Genomic DNA, 10,124 nt, shown 5'->3' on the forward strand with positions numbered 1-10,124 from the left:
CTTCTCTAGCCAATATTGTCAGAGAAAGTATGATTTTTTAAGAAGGTGATCAGTAATTACCCTTCTTTCATTTTCCTACTACTCAGACATACTTAGGTTAGATTTACAGTAAATGTTGAGTACTTAAGGCTGCAATGCTATCAATGGCAGCAACACTTTTAAAATACAAAGAGGGACACAACGCCTTAGACTTTTAAAAGAAAAGAAAGCCAAAACCAAAACAAACAAAAGACAGATCTTAAAGATCTCTACCAGCAACATAACCATAACTTTTTTTTGAACTTACTCCTCTACACTGATTCTCTAAGCATAAATACGAATAAAAGTATCATTTCATTTCCCTGAGGCATAGTGAAATACTTGTAACAACGAGCAAGGCTCAATACAGGTCACAAGGGTGAACTGATCAGTTGATATTACTCTTATTCCTGCAGCAAACACAGTTCAGGAGGGGGGAAGGTGGYATGTTTAAGACAAGCTGCATCCTTGCCACTTGGGTAAACACCGCAAGAAGCCAAACCAGCTGCTCTGGCGTCTCTTGGGATGTAGCCCCTGATAACGAAGCACGCGAGCAAGTTTTCCAGCAATGCTCACTGGAGAATCACTAGAGGAATGTGGGATCACAGACACAAGACTGTCACCAGGAAAAAATAGGTTACAGGTTACAACCACAGGTTACAACTACGATGATGTAAAAGAACAGTAAGAGATTTGGCTTCTTTCCTCAGCTCTGCCACTGCTGTTGAGCAAATCTGTTACCTTGGCAAGTCGTTTCCCCTCCTTGTATTTTCTTTCCCTCATCTCTAAAACGGGGGCAATGATTCACCTAAAATTCAGGTCTGAAAAGAGTAGTAGGAACTATCTACATGGCCCTCACCAGCCTGGCAATGAGCATCACAAAAGCCCACAGAGGAATAGAGTCAAGCTGTCTTCAGAGRAGAGTGAAGCTGAGCACAGGAAAGACACACTAGGCAATGGGGAAAAAGAAAAGAAAAAGGAAAAAAAAATACYGAGCTGTTGCTGATTCAATAATCACCACATACCTTGTGCATCCACAGGGGAAAATAGTGGTCAGGTATCATTAAAGACTACAACGTAATATTCACATACAACATATTATTAGCACGACAATAACGTAGATATGAATGCAGAAAACGAAGGCAGCACAGGTAAATGAAGAGCTGCAGTTTTGGTGTTTAAATGCTTGACTTGCACCTAAAAACATCCTTTTAAGACATGCTTTTTTAATGTAATGTCTTTATTTCAGCTTAATTGTTTTCTAAAAGGCCACCTACAGGCATTAAAAGAAGCAAAACAATTTTAAAGGAAATTTCAAGCTAATCACTTCCTAAGACCACTTAGGCTAAATAACATTGGGTAATACACTAAAGAAAGTAAAACTGAGAAGATTTGGATTCCAAAACCTCCACAAATCAGCAGATCTTGTTTCAGAGATTCTGGAAAACACCCCTCATYTTATACACATGACACCGTAAGAAAAACTTTTAGGAAAATACCAGCAGTAATCTGATTCACAGGTGAGAAAGCCATGAATAACTGAGACAAAATAAATCTTAAAGAGCCCAGATGGTATGTCCAGAAATTATGCAAGTCTCTGAAAGTATTACCTCAACGTGGTCTCCCGGGCTGCGAAGGCAATGCAAACCCCTCAGAATTTAGGAATCACTCTCACGAGCGGGAATTTTGACTCTAGGACAGAGGTGTGCACTAACTGCACGTTTTTTTCCAGCTTCATTATGGTAACCTTATTCAGGATGAGGTTACATTCTGTGTAACCTGTAGAAGAAAGCTCTGAGAGAAGCATTCGCTCTCCCTAGTCTAGCTTTTCACATGGCAGTACTGGCACAAAACACAGTCTCATTTAAACCCGTTAGGGAGGCTGTGTCATATCCTAACACAACATTATTTTTATGCATATTCACTGCATTCCAGTGGCGTTTCAACCTTATCCTTCTCTTACACATGAAACTGAAACCTCAGAGAGTCCAATTAATTCAAAACAGCATAAAAACCTCTRTAGTGAAAGATGGGCCACAGACAGATCAAAGAAGTTCTCCACATCCTACCTTGTCTTTCAGGCACCACAGGGCTACCCTGAACAGATGTCTTTCCAAGCCATCAATGGCCAGGGCCAGTTGACTGTTCCACTCCTCMAACTTCCTATCTACAATATATCTACAACTTCCACTCTATCTTTAATAAAAACAAAGTCATTTCAGGGACCTCTTACATAAAGCTAATTCACTTAAGAACAAAATCTACACTAAACATAAAACTGTAAGGAAAAAAAACTACTTTGAAGACTGAAACAAGTTTATCTAYCTCACTTTTGCTAATGTTGGCACCCGCCAACACAGATACATGAAGCAGTCAGTGGAAAAAAATATGCCCATGTAGCAATCCCCTGAGAAAGCAAGAGAGAAACACGAGTGACAGTAACTAATCACAATACCCAAGGCACATCCGTAAGGCTTTTGGATGCTTCAGTGATGACAGTTGTGTAAGAACATGAAAACAGTAAAAGAGCAATGTGAAAAAGATGTAAGTATCATTACAAGCAGTGCCTCTGACACGTGGGTAGCCTTCCCTTGTTACACAGGGAGAAAAGCAGGGAGCAAAGGATCTTGCAATACAGCACACACCAACAGCAAACCACCACCTTTCTTCAAAGTACTCAACTGGTCACAAACTGGGCACTAAAGTACAATTTCCTTTACAAACATCAGGAATTGCAGCTGCAACAGCATGAGAATGGTACCAAACATCTTCATCAAGAAGCAGCAGAAGAGTCAGCATATAAATGGGCCTCTGTTAGTATTAAAAGACAGTGTGAAATCAGGGGGAAGGAATAGAAATAAACTGAATTTGCAGAACTGAGCAGCAACTAGGTCACTTTCTCAAAACACACCCGTAGAACATGAACATATTATAGAGCAGGTAAATTTGCCAGGACAACACAGGCATTTTCAACAGTACCCTTCTGTACTGTACAGTTTGGTTTTTGCTCCATGTTGTAGCAACAAGCCCATCACCACCCTCCTGATAATCAACATTTGTGGTCACAGTAAATCAAATAAGAACTATTCTTGTCCTGCTTGCACAAAATATCAGAATTGTAAGTCACTTTAAAAAAAAAAAAAAGTTATCCTCACCCCAAAAACTGCCCAAACAAGTAACCACTAAAACCATTGAGCTTCTGTAGTATATTGTCTTCACGAGACTATTAACAACCTCAACTAGATTACTCCTCATCAGCATTTTACACATCTCAAGCAATTTTAAAATGCAAGCTGATTTTTAGATCAAGGCAAGTTCAAACTTGAAATGCCTAGAAGCCATTAAATAATAAAACAGAAGTCCTAGCCCATTAACTAACACTGAAAATGGTCCAAATATGAAACTCCGATTTCTCAGGATTATGCCCTCTTGTAAGAAAAGACTGTTGAAATCAGATTTGACCTCAATGACTTTGGCACCCTACAGCTAATTCTCGCTAATTAAGTACTAGAATACACTGAAACAGGAATTCAGATTGATCAAGAGATATGATTCATCTTTGTAATAACTTCTTAACTATTAGCAACAGAAATCTTGAAATTCCTCGATGTCATTAACTCACAAGCCAACAGTTAAAAGCTCTCACCCCAAACAGGTCTGAAGTATCTTACACTCCATACGCAAGTAAYTTAATGATGAAGCCAAGTCTTAATAAAACACATTCAATACAATCAATACAAAAAAAGGAAGACCCTGTAGAGGAGGAGAACTCAACTTACAGCATTTTGTGCAAGGAAAATTCCAACGTGTCCTGTGTTTTCAGACTATTTTCCAGGTACCCCCTTAATCATGCAGCCCCAGGATCAGTCCGAGTGCTAAAACCCCAACCGACTGCTTCCCACCAGACACAGCCAGATCACATAAGCAACACAGCATCAAACTGGGGAGAAGCCCAAAATTCAGAGCCCAAATACACCTGAGCCGAGACTGCTGTGCCAAACCTGTGCCTAAAGAGGACGGAAAAGCAAAGAGTTGTTCTGTCCGAGAGCAAATTTCATGCATTTAACACATATGCAAGTACAACAGATCCCATCCTTTTTGCATATGCAGCCTTACCGCTCACGGCATTGCAACGGAGAACAGCTCCCTATGTGTTCTAGGACCTACAGGGGAGGTAAATAGGGCACAAAGCCTCACTGGACAGTAAAATGCAGGATCAAGCAAGAGACCGAGAGTTTTTTAATATGAATTTGTTCTTTTATACTGTTGTTCCTTGAAAATTGACAGTAACCTCACCCTTAGAGCTGCCTGGTATTTGTTCCAACAGACTATAGGTTCCTAAGAGGCACCAGAAAAGCCTGAACAAACCTGGTTTGCATGACCCACTTTTAAATGTCAGGCAACAAGCGCACTCGTTTTATCTACAAGGTGCCAGCTATTCTACATATTCAACCAATATACGATGAGACTGGACAAACCCTAGGCATGTTCCTTTCATATTAACATTGTTTTATTCCTAACTAAAACCTCCTTTAAGTTTATTTTAAAAAATTAAGATGATAAATATATATATTAGTACATAAAAATTATGATCACAGATCTTACTTAAAAAGCTATTACAAACTTTGTAATCTTCCGAGGGAAAAGTAACTTTAAAACCAATCAACTTCCCCTTAGTCCTTCATACCCCCTCATAATAGAAGTGTTCCAGATAACGAGGAGGAGACAATTATGCAACTTTCACATCTTTTTTTTGAACCAGACAAAAATCCGCCATGGAGTACAACTGACAGCTTCACTGGGAGCAGGGGCAGCTCCTGCGATCAGCAGCCTAATAAAGCCTTCTTCTTTGAGGGATGTAAACACTCCTCCTCCCATGTGAAAGATTCATTTTTGACAGTGTTAAAAGCAATATTCACGCAGCCACCTTCACACTAGATTTTACCCAAAAGGTGTGCACAATGTCAAAACACAAAGCTGAAAATCAGTATTCCATAGACAGCTCTAGAGAACATGCAAATGMATGTTGCCTAAAATAATTTTATCTCACCCTGGTACTCTGAGAATTGACCAACTTCCTCTCAAGTYGATCTGCTGTGGTCATTGCAAAATTCTTCTTCACAGTGAGAAAAGTAAGATTACTTTAGCAAGGAGTACCTTGAGTTTAGCAACTTTTCATGAATTCCTTGGTTAAAAGATACTTTAAGGGCACAAAATGGGAAGATCATTTTTATTTTTATAGTTACTGCTGTATCTAGAAATACTCAGTGCTATAAATGACCAAATTAAAAGCTTGACAGTTGTCATCTATCTCATACAGGCAAGTCTCTGGCAGACAAAATATAACYGTGATCTATGTCAGGAACCACTCTGTAAGTGGTTAAAACCAGGGGAGAATCATATTTCAGGTCAGCAGCAGAGAAGATAAGTTGCTTTAGCGTATTCTTCTTTGAAAAACTCTGAAGTCATTAACTGCATCTGGAAATATTGACTGTTACCCTGCTCACAGACTAAAACTTCATCCTCCAGGAACACCAGATCCCGTGAAAATGTACTCATTTCTTGGCTTTAAGTTTAATTTTGCTCCCTCCCCCCAGCTCTGCAAAGCTGAAAAATGCTTCCAAAGTAATAGTGCAGATTCATCTGTTGAAGGCACGGCTAAATTTTCCTCACTGCCAAAGGGAACTTGCAGAGAGCTGCAGCAGAGCACACACGTTGCCTTCTCCCATTGCCCCTTTGCAGCAAAGGGAAGATCACAGCTACTTGCCCCTTCGTAGCTGCCCCACACAACAGAGCACTTGTGGGGCAGGAAAACAGATTGCAGTTGATGCTAAACTTCTGTGCTGCCCAAAGCTCTAGGCCAGAGATCAACACAAAAGCAGGATAAAAGCATTTTATACATACAAACATACATATGCACATATATTTTTTTTAGAAGTTTACTACCCTGTTTTGTTTTTTTCAAATCTCATCTCAGCAAAAGCACAAACACATTGAAGAAACTTTCAGGGCAATGAGGCAGAGGTTAAAATTCAGGCGGTGTGAGAGCACATTTGTCCCTCCTTCTCTTAAACACCACTAGTGAACATACAGCTATGTCAGAGCTGCCAGCATCAATCCCTCTCATTCCTGAACTAAGGTAACATGACCTGATCATGACGTTGCTGGCACTGTAAACTCTTTTAACAACGTCTTTTATATCCTATTTTGGGGTATAAAACTAGCAAAAGTTAATAGGGACAGAACAGAATACTATTACAAAAACATCTGGATACTTGATGAAGTTTTGCAAACGGGCATCTTTCTTTTTACTTTACTGATAAAGCCTCTATTTGAAGGCTCATGCTATGAAACTGTTTTTCAGTCTCCTGCCTGAGCTTATTTACACAGATATCACACTAGCTTTGTGCATAATTATTGCCATTATTAATAAATTAATAAAAATTATTGCCATGTTAATAAATAAATGATTTTGTTTTACAGGCATTTTACAGGGCCCTTCTTGTCTGTGTGTTCTTTTTTTCAGTGTGAGAGATGTAGCCAGTTTATATTCGATAGGCTGATCACAAATTACACCCCACTGCTGTTTGCAGGTTGGAACTTCTTCCCACACAGATTTCATTTTACCATCAGACTGTTTAATTCTGCACTTATAAAAATGTCATCCTAGTCATAAAGGAAGAATTAGACAGCACTGTCTTAAAGTTTTCTGTACAAACTGTGACAMGACTCAGAGTAACAGCAGCATCTCAGTAGGGTCTAACAATTTCAGCATCAGACCCACACAGACACCATGCCCTGTTAAAAACCCATCTCTCGGTTTTCTGAAGTGCAATGAAATTGCCAAGTAATATAAATTAGCAATACATTAACTTTACTACATTATCATGGCAAACTGTTACTTCTTGTTATCGCCTCGAATGCACTAACTGATAATCTCACAAGCAGACACTAAAAAGTTATTTCCAAACAGCAGGAACATCCGTTTCTGTATGATTTGCCCAATACAAACTTCTGATTGTGCGGATGAGGTTATCAGGCGATTCCAGCCCTTCTGCATGTTGTACTTTACACGGTGTTTCCAAAGACACTCCTTTTCCCCTTAGGACACACTTATTATCCAGACATGCACCAAGTTCTATGAGAACATATTTTGAATTTTTTTCAGATACATCCTCTAAAATGCTGTCTATCTGAACGATATATGTAAGAAAAATCGCTATATGCAATCAATGGCAGACACTACAACCACAAAGAAAACTGAAATACTTGTATATGTCATTATATTTTAATTTGTATGTTAATTTGTAAATTAAATACGTTGACTCTATGTCATTTGTATAGTTTATGGCATTATCGCTGATGTTTAAAATAACATATACTACTTAGGAAGATGAAAAAAGAAAATAACGATATATTTAGAATGTATATAGAGTACTAATGAGCTAAACAGATGGAACTGTGTTTTTAACTTTACTGAAAAGTACTGAAATAAAGTAACTAACAGCATCTGTGTGACTGAAAATAAATTTCTTGCAAACCTGAATGGGTTTTCTTTTGTTAGAGAGAAGTTTGGCAAGTAATGATGCGTTACAGCCCGTGTCTGTGTTTTTGCTGATACTCCATGTCCTGTCAATAGTCCTCTCGTGTCTCAGCTCTTAAAGGACAGTAAATTAATTTGAACGTATAGAGTCAATAATAATTCAAGGGTTTCTGCATACACTCCAATATACAGCAGTTGAAAACGTACATCACCAATCTCACGAATCTCAGTACTCCAGGAAAGGCTATTTTCCAACAGAAAGTACTTCTGTCAAAAACAAACAAAYGCAAATGCAGCTCCGTCACGGTATTGATCTTTTCAAAAGCACTGCAACCTGATAAACACAGGCAGACACTCGTGTTCACTGTCACCTACGGGGACTTGGTAGAACTTTGTTTGTCCCAAAGCCTCCAGTTACACAAATCAGGCTGCAAGCTGAGGCCTTGAATTGGTTTCATCAGAAATGATGGTGGTTTGAAAGGCACTCRGTATTAAAATGACAGCAAATGTAGAAAAAAATACTGAGCTTTAAATTAAATTATCTGCTAAAATTAAGTATTATAAATATTTAAACATTTCTATTCTCCATTATAACCACTTAAGAGTCTTTAAAATAAAAACATTTCCAATGGCATTTACTTTTCATTCCTCACCCAGTTCATTTTACATAAAATGCATTGCTCAGTGCAGACAACAAAACTAAATACTTCACTCGCATGCTTAGAGTCCCCAGTGCACCACCAGTGTGTTTACACTTCCAAGATGCCACAACAACAGCACTATTTACTGCTTAGCTTTGTTACTTCACACTTCTTTTTTCCTTGTATAGTAGAACCGAAATTATATGAAACTTAATTGCTAGTTACTTTAAAAAAAAAAAACTAAGTTTTTTAGATAGGCTAAGGCCCTATTCCACCAAGCTGTTCCCTACAGACAGGCCTCCATTTGCAGTATTTACAAGTGGGACAACAAGAGACTTCGCAAATATCCTAGTAACCAAAGATATCCCTAATTTCCAGCAGCAGATACCAGTCCCGCTCTGCTTTTCCCAAAACACTGGAATACAACAATTCTTTTCGTCTTGAAAACTTTTCAAACGCTTTGTCTAAATCAGTAATTCAACAATCAACACCCTGAACTTAACTATTTGCAAATATATGCTATCAATATACATTATATAATGYAAACTATACATTATATTTCACTAGAGTAATATATCCTTGAAATTCTCCTAATCTCACTCTAACATTACTGGTGTGCAGAGGTTCTCCACTGGAAGGAAGATTTTCCAACCTCAGGGGTTTGACAGCGCCAACTCCTCCAGAAAACAAGAATGCTCTGCAGAGCTTTACATACTAACACCATACACTCAAAGGAGAGAGAARAATCATCTTTTGAGAAGCTCCATAATAATTTTACAGAAGTAAGTGTTCATTCAATGAATAGTTTAGCAATGCAATGTAACTTTCTGTGTTTCAAGTATTTTTTTTTTCTTACAGCCAATGGAAGCTTTYTTAACCATTATATTCTTCAAGTAGCTACTTACCTACTTATGAATGAATTTCCTAATCCGTTATGTTAGGGATTTTCCATAAATAGAATATGCTTGTAATTCAGCAGAAATTAAATACCTATGAGCAAGAGGAGCAATGACAGAAATATAAACTGCACATACATCTGTTACCTCCGGCCTGAGGAGCCAACACAGGAAGAGCAGATGCACACATAGGAGCTAAATAGAAGTCAACTCTTCTTTTTTAGCTTTATTTAGTTAAATGAGCTACCTGACTACCAGCAGCTATACGTGAGGTAGAGCAGGGTGCAGATATCCAGAGACAACCGCCAAGAAAAGGCTTTTGGAAGCTGAACAGGCACACAGATGTGAAGCTGAATACTCCTCAAGAAGGGCCACGAGACGCTTTGCAGAGGAAGAGCATCATCGAATGCGAGTTTTGCCGAGTTTTCCTTGATGCCGTSAGCGAGACGGGCGCTTGGCTCCGCAGGGAAGGTGCGTCTCCCGCGGGATGTGCGGGACGGCGGCCCCGCAGGTGACGGCTGTCACGGGAGGCGAATCCCGCGCAGGGAAAAGGGGCACTGCTCTGAGGGACGGCAGCTTCTGACGCTGCAGGACGGCTCTGGGGCCTGCTCCGCACCACGGSTCTCTGCAGCGTGGGGCTGGCGACACGACAACACCTGCAGAACCTCCCCCGCGCCCCACGGGAACATCCCAACGGGGACGGCCAGCGTGCCCGGGATAACGGCTACCCCGGCGAGCCTGCGAGGACGCGCAGGGAGCGCGCCGGGCCACCCTGCTCCAGGGACCGTGCTCCAACGCTCSTCCTTCCCGCCTCGGGGACCAGCAGCGGGCACAACGGGCGCACAACATCCCCGCGCTCCCAAACTTCCCCGGCGGGGCCGCTCGCGGCGCGCCCGTCCCGGCCGCGCTGCCCGGCTCCGCGTCACTCGCGAGCGCGGCCCCCCGCGAGGCGAGGGCCGCCCGGCGGCGCGGCGGGGACCGCAGGCCGGCGCTAACGGTACGGGGCGCGGGCCGCGCGCGCCCGCC

The sequence above is a fragment of the Nothoprocta perdicaria genome, unplaced genomic scaffold (genome assembly GCF_003342845.1).
Source record: "Nothoprocta perdicaria isolate Ctin4 unplaced genomic scaffold, notPer1 scaffold_0, whole genome shotgun sequence".
Lineage (NCBI taxonomy): Eukaryota > Metazoa > Chordata > Aves > Tinamiformes > Tinamidae > Nothoprocta > Nothoprocta perdicaria.